The sequence below is a fragment of the Ailuropoda melanoleuca genome, chromosome 3 (genome assembly GCF_002007445.2).
Source record: "Ailuropoda melanoleuca isolate Jingjing chromosome 3, ASM200744v2, whole genome shotgun sequence".
In the NCBI taxonomy this organism is placed as follows: Eukaryota; Metazoa; Chordata; class Mammalia; order Carnivora; family Ursidae; genus Ailuropoda; species Ailuropoda melanoleuca.
The window spans coordinates 67,648,567-67,665,675 of NC_048220.1; the positions used below are offsets into that span (position 1 = coordinate 67,648,567).

Below are 17,109 nucleotides of genomic sequence, written 5' to 3' on the forward strand. Positions count from 1 at the left end.
ATACAGCATAACGGGGAGGGTTGTGACCAACAAAATGCTTTAAATTAAGAAGAGCGTACCCTAGTTGGAGAGAGTAAGAAAAAGCAAGATGAGGTGCTGGAATAGGGTCCAAAACCATAAAGAAATTTTAGGCCATATTTTTACATGCTGACTTTACATCAACACACCCTTCACTTTATTTTTTTAACTTTAAAAACATTGTTTTGGCCCAATGTAATTTGTTTTCTGTTCACATTCTATTCATGCTAGGAGATTTTTACCTTGGGCAGTGAAAAAAAATTTTTTAAGTATACCTAAAGTTTAAAAAAAATCGGTTTAGAGAAAACCATTAAACATATATTGAATAGACGGTGGGTAGGTATAGCAGAAACTATGAATTACTGAAGTTTAAGAAACCCTGACATAAGAATAATGTTCTTGAATTATTTTAATACTGGAAAGGACATTTCACCACACTGTGGTCACTGGGAAACTTCCCTCATTATGTTGACTGTCTTCAAATTCTCCTCAGAACAGATGTTGATAACAGTTTTCTGGTTCAATTCATGTTATATAGCCTGAGAATGTTGCTTAATGATCAGTAAGGTACAGTCTGAGGAGATGGGCAACATCAACACGATCTGCCTCATTTTACTATTTATTTGACACAGAGAGAGAGAGAGATAATCTTAAGCAGGGTTCATGCTCAGTGTGGAGCAGGACATGGGGCTCGATCTCACAACCCCGAGGTCATGACCTAACCTGAAATCAAGAGGCGGGTGCCTAACCAACTGAGCCACCTAAGTGCCCTGTGCCTCATTTTATTTTTAAAAAATAATTTTAGGGGCGGGGCGCCTGGGTGGCGCAGTCGTTAAGCGTCTGCCTTCAGCTCAGGGCGTGATCCCAGCGTTCTGGGATCGAGCCCCACGTCAGGCTCCTCCGCTATGAGCCTGCTTCTTCCTCTCCCACTCCCCCTGCTTGTGTTCCCTCTCTCGCTGGCTGTCTCTATCTCTGTCAAATAAGTAAATAAAATCTTTATAAAAAATAAAAATAATAAAATAAAAAATAATTTTAGGGGCTCCTGGGTGGCTCAGATGGTTAAGTGGCTGCCCTCAGCTCAGGTTATGATCGCCAGGTCCTGGGATTGAGACCCATGTCCATCTGGCTCCCAGCTCAGCCGGGAGTCTGCTTCTCTCCCTGCCTCTCCCCTTGTTTGTGCTCTCTCTCTCTCTGTCTCTGCCTCTCTCTCTCTCAAATGAAGAAAATCTTTAAAAGAAAAATAATTTTATGTTAAAAAAAAACACCACTAGCTGCTATTTCTTTTTTATAATTGCCAGATATATGATTCATGATCCAGAACTGGGGTGGGGAGGGGGTAATAAAAGTATAAAAATATAAAAATCTTACAATCCTTTGATAAATGAACTGTTGCTATGTTGGTAATTTTTCTTTACTTTTCTATGAAATTTTATTTATAGCTTTTACATATACAAAAGTGATATCACTCTTTATCTAACTTTATGTGTTTTTAAAATTTCAGATTATAATAAACATTGTCTTACGCCACTAAAAATGCTTCCCAATAGCAATGAGCACACCTGGTGTCCAGACCTTGGTTTCTAATACCATTCTCTAATAAAAGGAACTAGGGATTCTTTGGGCAATGATTATTTCTAGGACTAAGGCAGGAAACATAAGGGATGAGCCTTGAGCATCTTATAATAAGAAAGTAAGGAAACACTGAAGAAAATAAACACACATACAAAGATGGGAGTAAGCCAAAGGGACACAGCGGCCAACTGGAAGAGCTCTCAATAGCCAAAGCTGGAACAATCTGAGCAAAAAAACAAATAAATTAGTGTTGGGTTATAACACAAAGTGCAAAATGAAATCCATGAGTCCGTGCTGCTATAAATCAATGACTGAATAAATAAATAATGGGGAGACTAGATAAATCACTTCTGCTGAATTTCAAACAATTTATGTCAATACTCCACCCTCACAGAAGGGGAACATAACTTCCCACTCTGTAAGTATAAGCTGTGCATAATGACTTCCTTCCAAGGAATACGGTATGGGAAGGCGGAGGGGAATGACTTTACAGAAGCCTGCCAAACACTACCTCCGGCAAGTGATCACAGTTCACATTGACCGTAACAAGTCAGGTGGAGAGTATGCACCCTCGATAAGATCTGATGAGAATGCCACTCTACCTCTGTGGTCTTTCTACCAAAACCCATAACCCCAGTCTAATAATGAGAAAAACATCAGACAAATCCCAATTGAGAACTATTCTACAAAATATCTGACCATACTCCTCAAGCCTATCAAGGTCTTCAAAAATAAGGAATGTCTGGGGCACCTGGGTGGCGCAGTCGTTAAGCATCTGCCTTTGGCTCAGGGTGTGATCCCGGCATTCTGGGATAGAGCCCCACATTGGGCTCCTCCGCTGGGAGCCTGCTTCTTCCTCTCCCACTCCCCCCGCTTATGTTCCCTCTCTCGCTGGCTGTTTCTGTCAAATTAATAAATGAAATCTTTAAAAAAAATTTTTTAAAAATAAGGAATGTCTGAAAAACTGTAATAGTCAATAGGAGCTTAAGGAAACATGCCAAAATATAATTGGTATCCTGGATGGGATCCCAGAACAGACAAATGACATTAGGCAAGATCTAAGGAGATCTGAATGAAGTATGGACTGTAAGTTAATAATAATGTCAGTTCATTAACTGTAACAAAAGTACTATAGTAATGTTGAATGTTAATAATAGGGGAAACTGCTGAATATATGGAAATTTGCTGTACCATCTTAATTTTTCTGTAATTACAAAATTATTCTAAAAATAAAGTTCGTTTAATATGCACACTGATAAATGTTTTGAAAATATTTTAAATTACCACATAATAACCTACAGAGTTTATTAAATTCTTTAAGCATTTCCCTATTGTTGAATACTTGAGCCATTTCCAATTTTTCCTTGTTTAAGATAGCAGAGGAATGAACAAATATCTGCATGGAGATTGGTTCAGACCTTTGATTATGTCCTAGGAATAGATTGCTAGAAGTTCATTCTATGTTTTTAAAAAGTCAAAATGATATATTTACCTAATTGCAATAATAACCAAAAGTATTGGAAGTCCCATTAGATTGTGCAACTTTTCTGAAGTAAGTTCCATTCCTCTAAACAGTAAAAAGAAATCCAGAATTTGCATTCAACTCCCAGCCTTATCCACTGTCTTGCATTCATTCAATAAACACTTGAATAGCTGCTATCCTCCAGGCAAATGTACTATTAGGAAAACCATCTAATCACCTTAAGACCTTATTATTTTATAAATAATAAAAGAACACCTAATTCACAGAATTCTTAATTTGACAGCTAAAGATCATTTCCTGATCTTTGTGGTGAGATGGTATATGAATAGTAAGTGGTAGGCGCTTTTCAATTAATTTTTTGCAACCTCTGAATCTCCAGGCCACAGTGTGATTCTATAGCTAAAAAACATTCCTCCCACGTTAGCATTTGGTGATATTTTTAAGAATACTTATTTAATATATATATATTATAAATCTATAATATATACCTATAATATATTATATATCTATAATAAATAATTTCTTATAGTATTTTTCTACCTCCTAATAACTTCGCTGCCCTCTGGTGCCACCTAACGCCTATCCCCTCTGGCACTTCTGTGTTTCTTCATCCTCCCGTAAATGTTATTTTAAGCCTGGGTGTAACCACACCAGCAAAACTTCCCTTGATTGTCTTCAAAATGTCCATGCATCACCAAACTCTTCAAAACCATTACCATTGTTTCCATGACATCTAATTGTTTCTTCCCAAAACTTAGAGATCACTTCGAGAAATTCAACAATGTTGTCTGTTAGATTGAGTTTCTTAGAAATGTTCTCTGTGATGAAGAACTTCATGCAGATGGTTTTTTGGGGTAAGGGTGGTGCCCCGCAGATCCACCTGTAAAGATGTGAGGGCGGCAGGAGTGGGAGGGAGGAGGTGACCCACAGTGTGATTTCAACGGAGTCGAAATATATCCCACAGGGAGCACTGTAGCCTGGACGGCAGAGGTGCCCCAAATGGAGGTGAGACGGTTGGGCTGTTATAACCCCTCATCAAGCAGTCATTGGCTTGAGCACCCCCCTGGAGGGGGCCAACCTTGGGAGAGGCAGTTTCCCGTGGTCGAGGGCAATACCCAGTGAGGGACACAGCTGTGAAGCCATCACAGCCTACGGCCCCAGAGCTGGGAGGAAGGGCACATCACCAGAGGAGGGGATGTAGCTGGAGCACCGGTTTCCACAATGGTCCTGTTCTCACTAAGTCTTTGCTTGCTCATTTACTCTTGCCAGTAGGCCTTAAAAGGATCAAACTCTTGAAAATGAAGTCTACAATCCTTGGACACTTTTTTTAATCAAGGAGACTTCTGAGAGCTTGTCGTTCATTTCAGTTGTGAAACGGTGAAGGAGGGCGGGCACTCCTACATACCACTCCTAGCACAGTGCCTGGGTAGGCACTCTGGAAATATCTTCAGAGGATACCAAAAGCACCACTATTCTTAGGCATTACCCCCACTTTTAGGAAGTGAAAGGAAATGACACATAAAAATAAAAATATAAATAATATAAAAGGACCAACAAGGAGATGAAGATGTCTAAATCAGTTCTTGGCAAAAAAACCCGAGGGAGGACTATGTGGAGAGCTACGAGAAGAGAAAGAGTAGGAATCACATTCTAAATCTGTACTTGAGAAATTGATTATTTCTGTCTGTTTAACCTTGAAAAATAAAATCCCTGTAGTAGTTGCAGCACTGTGGGATATTCTCAGGAGAATAAGAGGTAGCCTAACTCAAAAATTTACGACTTCGTGAACAAAAGTTTGCATTTAACTTTCTTATGTTGGGTTCACCTGTTTGTTTTTTCCAGACTTTATGTAATTGTTCTGGGTCTGACAATTTAAATCCTTTCTTTAAAAACAGAACTTTGGACTCATGCAATGTTTTATTTGAAAAAGTTCACTGTTGCATAAATACTAAGAAATTGATAAACATGTGTTAAGTGCTTTTTAAAAACTTGCAGCTAAACAGCTCCTTGAGCTATTCTTTTAATAAATGACCAAAGCTATTCAATAAATATCAGAAAACTAAAAGATAAAGTTCACTTACGTCACACCATATCATCTGTCCCTAATTATTCTAATACTTTTAAAAAGTTTTTCTTCAACTAATAGAAAAATTATTTACTAATTATTCAATTTGATCTCACATTTGTGGGGTATCTATTATGTGCAAGGCATATACTAAGCAAAGTAACTAAAAGTGACCCCTTTGGAGACACTCGGGCTGTGGGGAAGAAAAATTTCCAAGTGTAGGAAGGCCAATCATTACAAAACTATTATCTATAAAGTGCAGGCAGCCCCTGGTTTCCTGAACTGGTGAGGTTCCAGAAAGCTGTTTACTGACTTCATTGGCCCTAGGAAGCAATGTCACAAATGGGGCTGGTTTCCAGATGAGACCTCCTAATACAGTCCTAACAGCTCCAGCCCACATTCTGGGGGCAAGAGATTATGAGGGACAAGAGAACATGGTAGGTTCCTCACTCCTTTACCAGATCCAGTCATTCTGCAGCAAAGCTCTGGATCAGAGAAAGTCTTCAGATAGCATTCTCCCTTCTCGCACACCTCCACTCAAAGCTCTACTCTTTCCCAGCCTCTTCGCATGTCCGTCAACTACTCAGTCCTGCAGCAGCCCCTCAGGCCCAGGTCATTGCCCCAAATTCTACAGATAGAGCTAATTCATTCTCCTCCCACAAACTCCACCCACCCCAATCAAAATGTATAGTTTTCTATCCAGGAATGAGGAGGAAAGAATCTATCTGAATTAATTCATGCTAAAGTAGGAATGATCAGTCCTTAAGGCTCCAGAAGACAAAGGAGTAACTTTTAAAGAAAATACTTATTAAGCCAAATGCGAAGAATAACACCCCATTAACAGTGACAAGGCGGGGGGGTGGGGGGGGAGGCAATGAATATGTATTGAGAGTTTACCATTTGCCAGGAACTCTCGCTGCTTCACTAGACCCTCTAAAGGACGCCATCGGGTAGGTCTGTTATTCCCCCAGCTTTACAGTAGAGAAATGTGGGATTTGGAGAGGCCAGCACCTTAGTGAGTTCTGAATGCAGTCTGCCCAGTCCTCTCTCCCCCATGGCAAAGTCAACCAGTAGGATCCCCACCCCGGGGGTAGGCAGCTCACCTTGGCCATTCTTCCTTTGCGTAATTCCTTCTCTTTCTTTCTACTGAAACTGGAGATCCTCTAGAGGCAATTTTTTTCCAGAGTGTGACAGTTGGGACAGCAGAGAAACTGAGGCAGCAATGGATGAATACTACTAAAGCATATGTGTATAAATGGAACTGCTTCTATGCGGGGTGTGAATCAGGACCTGCTCATATACTAGACCCTGTGATAGGAGAAGATAGTATCTTAACTTCCTCAGTGTATTTATCCCCAGATAGTATCTTAACTTCCTCAGTACCTACCTGTGAAAAGTATGACTTATAGGTTCCAACATTCTAGGCCTCGATTAATGAGACAGCATTTAACTTAACTCAAGTTTTATCATTTGTACCAAAGCTGACTTTAAAACTACTGATCTCAGGGACGCCTGGGTAGCGCAGTTGTTAGGCGTCTGCCTTCGGCTCAAGGCGTGATCCCAGCGTTCAGGGATCGAGTCCCACATCGGGCTCCTCTGCTGGGAGCCTGCTTCTTCCTCTCCCACTCCCCCTGCTTGTGTTCCCTCTCTCGCTAGCTGTCTATCTCTGTCAAATAAATAAATAAATAATCTTTTTTTAAATAAATAAATAAATAAATAAATAAAACTACTCATCTCTTACTATGGCTTTACAATAGTATAGAAAGGCATTAAAAAAGGAATCTGACATGCTTTTTTATTCTATACACTATGTTCATTTTACATTAAGAACACAGGGCTGCTGTGAGCCCTGTGCCCCCAGCCAGTAGCTAGATCCAGCAGCTCACAGATCAAAGTTCTAGGTGCTCAATCATTCATCTTCCCAACTGCTGATTATTGACAAAACCCCAAGTGCACATGGGAAATTTTTGCTTGCCCTCAGCAATATTTTTTTTAATTTTTATATATTTATTTAAGAGCAAGAACAAGAGAGAGAGGGAGCACAAGCAGGGAGGAGGGGTAGAGGGAGAAGCAGACTCCCCGCTAAGCAGGGAGTCCATTATGGGACTTGATCCTAGGACCCTGGGATCATGACCTGAGCCAAAGGCAGACACTTAACAACTGAGCCACCCAGGCGCCCCGCAGCAATATTTTTTTAGTAAAAACAATCCCACAGCATTTATTGTCATCTAGTTAATAAAATGAAGGTAGTCAAAACAATGTGAACAAATGTTTTAGAACTACACTCCCAACAAAGGACATCCAAAAAAACAAACTACACGGCCTTCTCAAGAATTTCTCACTTCGCTGATCACTTCTAGTCAGAAACACTTTGGAGCAGGGTAATATTATCTCCTTTCAGCATGATCTGACCCAGTTGTTTTCTTGACTTTGTTTTAGAATGAATCCCCTCTGCATTAACTAATACAAAGTTTGTGCACTCACCAAAACCAATGACACAGCCCTCTATCTGCATGTCCACTTGTTCATGAAGTTACACCGGAATCTGAGATCTATTTCGCAAGTATCTGAAGACGAGGTGGATGGGCTGCACCATCACCTCTGCGCTTTCAGGCTCTGGCCCACCACATGCCATGGTGGAAGCTGACGAAGTCCACATGCTACTTCAGAAAATGCCCACAGCAATCTGGTTTGCCTCTAAGGACATGCTCTCTCCCACTTACAGTCCCCATGGTTTAGGTTGGATTCCCCTCACTCTGGGACTCCAAGGTACACCCATGACCTGGCCAAGCACCTCATCCCCTGGCCACAAGGAGTAGAGTAAGAGCCCAATCATTCCAATGAGACTCACTCCAAAGAACTGTGTGCCAAGGGCTGCTGGAGGAAACCACCTGAGAGGGAAGCTGCCCAGAGCCAAACAATTGCTCCCCTCCGAGGGGAGGGGCAGAGACAGAGAGAGAGCTGATGGCATTGTTTGAAGCTCTGCATCCAACCTGCTCTGGGTCTTGTGAGGAGCGAGCCAATATACTCTCTGTTGAAGCCACAGCCACGAAGAGTTGAGCTTCTGTCGCTTACAAGGAAAGAGTCCTGAATAAGACATCTCTGTGTCTGCGCTCCATTCATCTCATTAGATATCTGCATTCCTGCCCACTTCTCCCCAGATGTTCTCATTATTATGATGGGAACCAGTGTGTGCTCCTGAGCCTGGCCCTCCTGGCAGAACCCGCAGGCCCAGCCCCAGTAGCAGGTGCATCTCCTGGCTCCTGGCACACCAGGCATCAGTTCTGCAGCAGGCACTCACACTCCCTCCCACCCAGCTCCACCCGCCCTCCTTCTCATCAGCTGCTGCCCCAAGCAGAGAATCAGGCTTTCCGGCAGGAAGCTCCAGGTTAGGTCAATAGCTGGTTTCTTTTAGAGGGAGTTAAGGGTGATTGCATTTGTCAAGGCCCAGAGCACACAGCACAGATCCACGTCCCTCTGAATTAACCACCTCTTAGGTTTGAGAACTGCCTTCTAACTTAAACAAAGCTCTCTCTTCAAAATGTCTTCAGGGTATGGGCTTTTACCTTTTCTAGCACATTTATTTCTAACACATGGCCATGGGATCACTGAGAGAAAATGAGTAGGGACAGCTGAGGGGACAAAAGTCTATTCACACGGTACTGGTGCTAACCAGACCAACAGCAGTTACCATGAGGTAACTGAGCCTCTGTACCTCCTATGAAGAGGAATCCCCACGGTTTTATTTAGTTAACAGTGGGGGGTCTACACTACCGGGTAGTGACATTTCACTTTTGTGTATATTACTATTTACCCAACTAAGAGGACAAATCTCTGGAGGGCATGGGTCCACAGAAGCTAGAAGAGAGACATGTGAGTATAGCTCACAGGCAGCAAACATTGACCCCTGAGAAGGATAACTAAGAGGATTCCATACTACATCCTCTAGTAAAGAAATCTTGCTTTTCAGTGGTTCAGTCCTAAAGAAGACTCTATAAAAGGGAACAGAAATCAACTTCCAGGAAACAGAACCCAATATTAACAATAAACTCCAGTTGTGACCAAATTAGGGCTCCAATTTTATACTGGTCTCAGTAAATGCTGCAGGCCACAACTGGCTTTTTATTTCTGGGCACATGTGCTCATCTTTTTAAGAAGCCAGTCTATAGTTCTTTCCTTCTAAGAACCAATCCATGTCCCCTGCAAGTTTCTGGGATAAATAAATATAAAAGGTCATGGATGAAAATTCAAAGACTCAGGTTTTGACTTTTTTGCAGTGCTGATGGGGCCATCTTACTTCATGAGAGCTATCACTGAGTCTTCCTTTTAACCCCAGGGCACTAACTGAGGTTTTTGGAGTTCATGGGTTGGAAGTCATAGACTTCCTCGCTTGAAGGTGCATCAACAATAACGGATTTGCGTACATTTGTATTTCTTTATGAAGAGAATGCAGGTCATCACCGTGGTTGGCTGGGGAGGTCAAAGCTTGATTGGCAGGCCTGACTTGGGCAGGTCTTGGTATAATTTCTGAGCCCTCATTTGCTGGACATGCTAGAATCCGTACCCGAGGCTTTCATAAAGTAGCAAACAGGCTGCTAATACTACTACCTCAGGTTTGTCTGATGGACTCGAGTCTCAATGAGAAGTTTCTGTATTTCCTTTTTTTCCCTACTGTAACATGGCACAACAAACATCACGGTGAGGTTTTATACCCTTTAAGCTTTCCTTGTTGTTTAGGCACTACTGCCAATCTGTTTCACAAACGTGAATATTGGTTGTACATGAAAATCTAAAACTTAGGTTTTATATCTAAGAAAACATATAGGAAAATATAAAGCTTAAATCTCCCTTACCATGCTTTAGATCTGTTCATCAAGCAGTCTTCCTAATTACCCATGATTACGCTAACAAAATAGATTTAAATGTACGCCTCCTTACAGAATCCCTTCCCAAGGTTCTTCATTTTTTTCCCCATCCTAAATTCAGGAAAGAAATTGGAAGCTCACAAAATATGTGTCTTCCATAATTTACTGCTGTGATATCTAAATCACCGGGCTTTATCTCATTTTCATCTCTACTTAGGCTCGGAAATGTGCTGTCTCTTAGAATCTCTCCCCTGAGTACTGACAAGGGGAGATTAGATTGCATTTCCTGCCTTCATTTACCTTCCAATAGTGCGCAATAAAAAGGCAATAGGAAGAATGAAATGGCTTGTTTTTCCAGGGGGAAAGATATTTTCATCTACTAGGTATTTCTATTTCTTACAAACATTTTAAAAATACAACACCTTAGGAGAGGGAAGTAGCCCCAATCAACATTTCTACCTCTTTACAAACCAGGTCTGTGAGCACAATGTGGCCCCACGGGTAGCAACAAAGAACAGCTATTCTCAGACCAAAGCCATGAACTTCCTGAAGACGGTTCTCCTCTTCATAGATGAGCATCTGAGCTTTCAAGAGCTCCAACCATTCCAGACTGATCCCCATACTTTCTTTTTACTGAATTCCAGCTGCCCAGGCAAATTTTCTCTAAGTGCCTTCCACTGCACTGTCCTGTGCCCAGAACTATCTGCCACATCCCTTGCTTCCTTCTGCTCCCCCAAATCTGGCCAACTCCTGTTCATTCTTTGCTTCTCATCCTAAATGTCACTTCTTCAGGGAAGCAGTCCCTGTCCCCCTCCTTCCTGCAAGCTTAGGTTGAGACCACTTAAAATTGATGCCTATAGTTCTCTGTACTCCTCTGAATCCATTATTATGATTATAATGGAGCACGATCTATGTATTTTAGAAAACTGTAATGGAAAATTCTCCTACTAGATCATAAACTTCCAGAGAACAGGAATTGGTATGTCTTCTTTATCAAGGTATTAACAAGATACCATGTCTACCATAGGGTTGATATTTCATAAATATGTGAGGAAGAGAGAGAAAAAAAGAGAGACAGATTACCAAAATTGTTGGTACTGTAGCAGAAGGAAATGTCCCAGCTACATATATACATCTGGGGCTGGTTCATTATACAGAACATTTAACCAAATCTTTTCACCATTCCACGACATCTAGAAGAGCCAGCGCTCGTGAGCAGATGTAGCAGCTTCAGTGTGGAAGAGAGCCATGAACCATGGCAGCAAGACTCATGAGTTTTGGAGCTAGCCACTTACTCATGCACAAAAATCTCAGCTCCACCACTTACCAGCTATGTGACCTGAGCCATTTCCTCACCCTTTCTGAGCCTCCACGGAATCATCTGTAAAATGAGGCTAAGAGTTCTAGCCTCTTTTAGAGTTGTCTCAAAGGCTAGAAGAAGTAATGCCTGTGGAGCTCTCATGACTAAGATTTTAGTGCCATTATTATTATTATCAAGAAACATTAGAAGTCATACTAAATTCACAAGATATTATATCTTGCCTTTTCCTTGTTAAAGGAATATACTCCAACCAGGCATAGTCACCAGCAACTAGTTGCTAAGAAAACAAGCTGTTTTCCTGTCCAGAGATCCTAACACCTAGACTAACTAGGTATAGAACACATAGCTTCATTTTTCATGGGCATTTAACAACATGATTGGAAGTCCAGATACATGCACAGAATTCACAACAAGAATGATCTGAAAAATATTCACTTATGAGCTCTCAGAACTGAGCATGCAAAAAAACACACTAACCCATTCACACTTACTCATCTTTCTGGATACTTTCCTCTAACCAAGAATGGCACATTCTTCCAGTTGTCTCTCCAAAACAAAGTTGAGACTCAGACCCTTTTCTAAGACTGGTGTTAAAGTAATGCCAGAATCAACCATGAATCAGTGGTTAGGTACCAGTCATGTACCCGGTACTGGTGCACCGATGTGGCCTTGCTAACCAGTGGAACTGGGGGTTTCCAGAAGCTACGGCCCTGGCAGAAATCAGATGTCTGTTACCCAAGCTCTGCTGCTTACTAGCTATGGACAGAACCTGGACTGTATACAAGTTAGCCTCTCTAATCATTTCCCAGGTATAAGATGCACTAATAATACCTCTCTGTCAAAACTGTTGTGAGCTTTTGAGTGAAATAATGCACATAATCTATAATGACTATGTGAGATACCATATAAAGAATGCCTAGCAAATAAATCTATTTCATTTCATATTCTTTCCCTAATAGAACAAGAATAAGAAACAGAACAAGAAAGCCTTGATGAGAGAAGACAGAGAAGGCTATAAAATATAGATAATACATAAATATAAGGGTCTCATAACTTATAAAGCATTCCTAATGACAATACCAATAAGAGAAATAGTGGTGATGAGCTAGCGGGGTTACCTGATGAGGAAGAAATTTTTTTAAAGCAAGACTGACATTCAAAGTTGCTAGCAATATCTTTATCTAGCAGTCTAAGAGCGCTAAGAGGACTTAGCACCGGGAGAAAGTAAGTGGGAGAGCTAGGATTATACCTGACACCAAAATCTTCTGTTACATTAGGTCTGTCTTTATTATAATTACTTATTACGAGATAACCTTCTGATAAGAAAGACGGGAAGGAAACGGCAGAAGAGCTGTAATGTTACTACTGAGATGGGGGAAAAGACAAGGCTTTAAAACTTCATTCAAACTTCCCCCTGGAGTTCCATATCCCTAGGCCAGGCTCCTCAGCACAACCTCCTTCAGAGAGCCTTGCCTTGTAGCTTCCAAATTATGCTGATGTGTGACTCTGGAGCAGTCCCTTAAACTCCTATAACTCAGTTTCCTCATCCAGAAAATGCAAAAGGTAAAAACCTACTTCAGACAGTATTGTAGTAGATAAATGAGCTAATACATATAAAGCACCTAGACTAGTATCAATACATAACAAATACTCTGTAGGTTTAGTAATTTTTAATAGTAGGTATAAAGTGTCATTTTAAAATGGCACCAGGGTGAGAGGCCCCGCGGTTCGTGGGCCACAGGTCAGAGGTGAGAGGCTACAATTACAAAGACAGCCCAGCCCGGGTTGGGGGGCGGACCACACTCAGCATGTCCTACCTCATGTGACCTAACTTCAGAAGATGGACCGTGTGCTGCGATTTTACAAAAGTTAATTCAAATGCAGGGTCGTAAAGCCAAGCCTTACCACTAGGAAGAAGTTAATGGGCACTTAAGTAAAACTAGTTTGCACGACCAATTTCTAGCACCAAATACAAACAAAATTTGTGTAGCTACTGAAAACTCACATTGGATTTATATGCCTAAAAGAAAAAAATAGATTTTAAAATATGCAATGGACACAAATAAATACCCCATTCAGGATGCTATCCGATATAATTAAGAGGATGAATAAAGTGACAAAATGGTATAAGAACATATTTCCAAAAACAGTCAGTGAGGATCGGTAGCAATATTAACAGAAAACAGAACATTTTTTAAGAAGCCAACAAAAAGCAAAGGCCTAACTCAATTATTCTCTGACTCATCTTTTGGGATGATTTCACAAAACGAGTTTCCCCATGAGTATCAGGAGTATCCTCAGATGAGAACACATCTTTCCAATCCTAAAGGTATCTCTTTTGCTCGAATTAAAACACGAACTGTATCAATAAAGAAGCTCACCAAAACACCTCCCTACTTTCAACTGTAAGTATCTATTTGTGAGGGTAAAGCCAGGCCAGGCTTGAAAATACTAATGACAGATATTGGTTATTGTGATGTCTAGGTTACAAAAGATTAAGGGAATAATTCTTTCCAAAGGTGGCTGTAAATAAGGTAGATACTTAGGAAAGAACAATCATTCTGCTGAAGAAAAGACATTCCTTATACATTAGTTCAAATTCAAAGTAAGATTACTCATTCCCTTTGTAGAACACACCCATAGTAAGCCACAAAAACTGTCTGCTGATTGGTTTTTTCTTCTCTCTCTTTGCTTGAGCTGGTTATTATACAACTACTCAGACTACATAGACTTAAGACGGTTGTAAAGACAATGCTATCATTGAAATACTATTACATTTAATTTAGAAGTGGAAGAATTTTGGTGTGCTTGGCTGGCTCTGTCAGTAGAGCACGAGACTTTAATGTCAGGGTCGTCGGTTCAAGCCCCATGTTGGACATGCAGCCTACATAAAATAAAATAAAATAAAATAAAAAAAATAAATAAAATAAATATAAAATAAAATAAAATAAAATATAAAATAAAATAATAAATAAAATAAAATAAATAAAAAATAAAATAAATAAAATAAAATAAATAAAATAAAAAAAATAAAATAGAAGAATATTGGAGTTGTGGTCATCTTTGACTCCAGGAGCAAACAGTATGTGTGTGAAAGAATAGGTATGTTTATACAACATACCTTGAGAAGACATAACACTGTGTGTGTGTGTGTGTGTGTGTGTGTACAGCATATGTCAAGCAATATAAAATGTCAAAACATCATAGGAGCTATTTAAACTTCACTATAAAAAAATTATAAAAGCTTCTAATAAATAAAAGTGCCTGACTTTCCTTTTTTATTTTCCCTGCCCATGTTCCCAGAAAGAAAGAGAAGTAAAATAGCAGAAAGCCAGGGAGCAGCAAGGCAGAGAATGAATGAAGAGCCAAGGCCTACATAATACCCCCACCCGGAGAGTCCTGTGAGAAGTAAACAGCCTAACCATTGTTGATAATCCAAAATACACAAAAATCCCCTCCTAGTAAGTTCCATATAGTTCTTCCTCCTGTTCTGGCATATACCCAGGGAGAAAAAAAGTTCAAGTCAGAGAAAGTAAAAATGTCAGGCAGAAAGGAATAAATATAAGATCACTTAACAAATCTCCGTCTTCCTTGAAAAGAGGCAGAGGGCATGGGGCCTGGGAAACTGGAAAATGCAGGCTTCCCTCCATCTCCACCTGGTTCCGGTCTCACTCAGCTGATCCCCAGAGAGCAGGTTGGAGAGTCAAAAAAGCACCAGCTGGGTCTAGAGTAAATGAATGCTGCCTAGAGGGCCAAACGGCCAGGAAAGGATTGAGAGGTGACAACCAAAATGGTTAAGTAAATGGTTTTTTTACTTGAAACTACAGAGTTGAATTAGCATGTATGCAAAGCCAGTCACATCACAGCTGGACTCCAGCCCTGTTCCTCAGCTCTGGCTTCTCTTTAAAAGCAGAGGGGAGCAAAGAGGAGAAGGGGAAGGTGCAGTCCACGCCTGCTCTCAGCCAGAAGACAGCGGGGGCCATGCTGAATCAGGGTTTCCCACCTCTAGAGAGCATGAGGCTTGGCAACAGCTCTGTAGTGACAGAGAGCTTCTATCCAAAATCTATTCCAATCTCAAAAGATACTTTAGGGAACCACTCAGACTTCTAACTTGGTGTGGTAAAAACACTATTTAAAAGCGACTATAGAAATGCTGATTTTTTCTGTTACAAAAAGCTATTTTACACTTCATTAAAAAAACAGGAGTCGAATATGGCTTAAGGGTCTAGATAGAATATGGTTTCTATTTTGAGAAGATACCTATTTGCAATTTTCAGAAATTGATCATTTGCCATGCACAGATCAATCTTTCATCTAAGAAAACAAACTTTAATATGTTTGAAACACAAAACACCTCAAGAATGAAAATGTCCATTGGAGCCCATGGATTCTAAAACTTTCCATTTTAACTATTTCTTCAATATTTAGCCACTCTGACATCAGGTCCATAAGAATCTACGAAACAGAGTCATGTGGGAGATTTTCTTGTTTTACCTGATTTTGTTTAACAAACATGTTTTGGTTCCAAGATGGCAGAGGAGCAGGAGACCTAAAGTTCATCTGGTCCCAGGAATTCAGGGAGAGACCTACCAAACCATTCCGAATACCTATGAATGCAACTGGAGAATGAAGAAAAGAGTAGCAGAAACTCTATGAACAGAAAGGCAACCACTTTCTGCAAGGAGGAGAAAAGATGGAGGAGGAGTAGGCGACCCCTTCTCAGCTGGTCCGAGTCGAGCTGGAGATCTACCAGACCATTCTGAACACCCACAGAATCAGCCTGAGACGCAGGAAGATACATCTGGATCTCTACAAATGAACATCTCCAGTGCTGAGTATTGAGGTAAGAAGTAGGGAGCTGTGAATCCGAGCACAGATATAGAAAGAAAAAGGGAAGGGGGAGGGAGCCTCTGCGCTCAGGCGCCGGGAAGCAATAGCCCCTTGTGCTGGGGAGCGGGCTGGACTCTCAGACCAGCACCCGCAAGAGAGCAGACTGAGACAGTGAGCCTGGGAACGCCCGTGTCCAAACTGAAAACAGGAGCTCCCGACCGCACACTCGAACTAGAGTGAAACCGAGAGCTCAGGAGTGCAAGTGTGACCAGACTGAAAACTGGCACTCCAGAGCACAGGCGAACCATACTGAAACAGGGAGCTCGGGAGCGCACGTGGGAACCGGGGGCAGCAGGCAGTGTTAGAAGCACAAAGGACAGAGACTTACTGGCCCTGGAAGTGAGGGCTGGCACACGGGCTGTGGGGAGCACATCCCGGGTCGCTGCAGGGTTTTTAGCAGCACCAACTGAAACAGAGTTAAAGTGGCCAGAACATCAGTGGAGAGCGAACTACAATCTCTCAGCTCGGAGACAGAGGCTAGGATACGGCCACTGCTGCTCTGACTCTCAGAAGAGGCACAGCAAAATGCCAGGGAAAGCCGCCAGAGAACAAAAGCCTGGAAATACCGGCTCACAGGGTGCCCATCCCCATCCCCCCTCGCAGGGGACACGGAGACTCTACCCAAACGGGGTTTCCTGAGGGGTTTCCTGAGTATCGGCGTGGCAGGCCCCTCCCCCAGGAGGCAGGCTGAAAAATCAAGAAGCCCACAACCCAGGGCGCCTGAGTGGCACAGTCATTAAGTGCCTGTATTCAGATTAGGGCGTGATCACAGCGTTCTGGAAAGGAGCCCTCATCGGACTTCTCCGCTGGGAGCCTGCTTCTTCCTCTCCCACTCCCCTGCTTGGGTTCCCTTTCTTGCGGACTGTCTGTCTCTCTCTCTCAAATAAATAAATAA

The 17,109-nt window shown here is 41.5% G+C and overlaps 1 protein-coding gene and 1 pseudogene across 15 annotated transcripts in view; both read right to left on the minus strand.

The window, feature by feature from the left end:
- MCTP1 (multiple C2 and transmembrane domain containing 1) overlaps window positions 1–17,109 on the minus strand; it is a 508,366-nt gene that overhangs the window by 481,022 nt on the left and 10,235 nt on the right. The window lies entirely within an intron of this gene.
- LOC105239483 lies at window positions 7,464–8,245 on the minus strand (annotated as a pseudogene).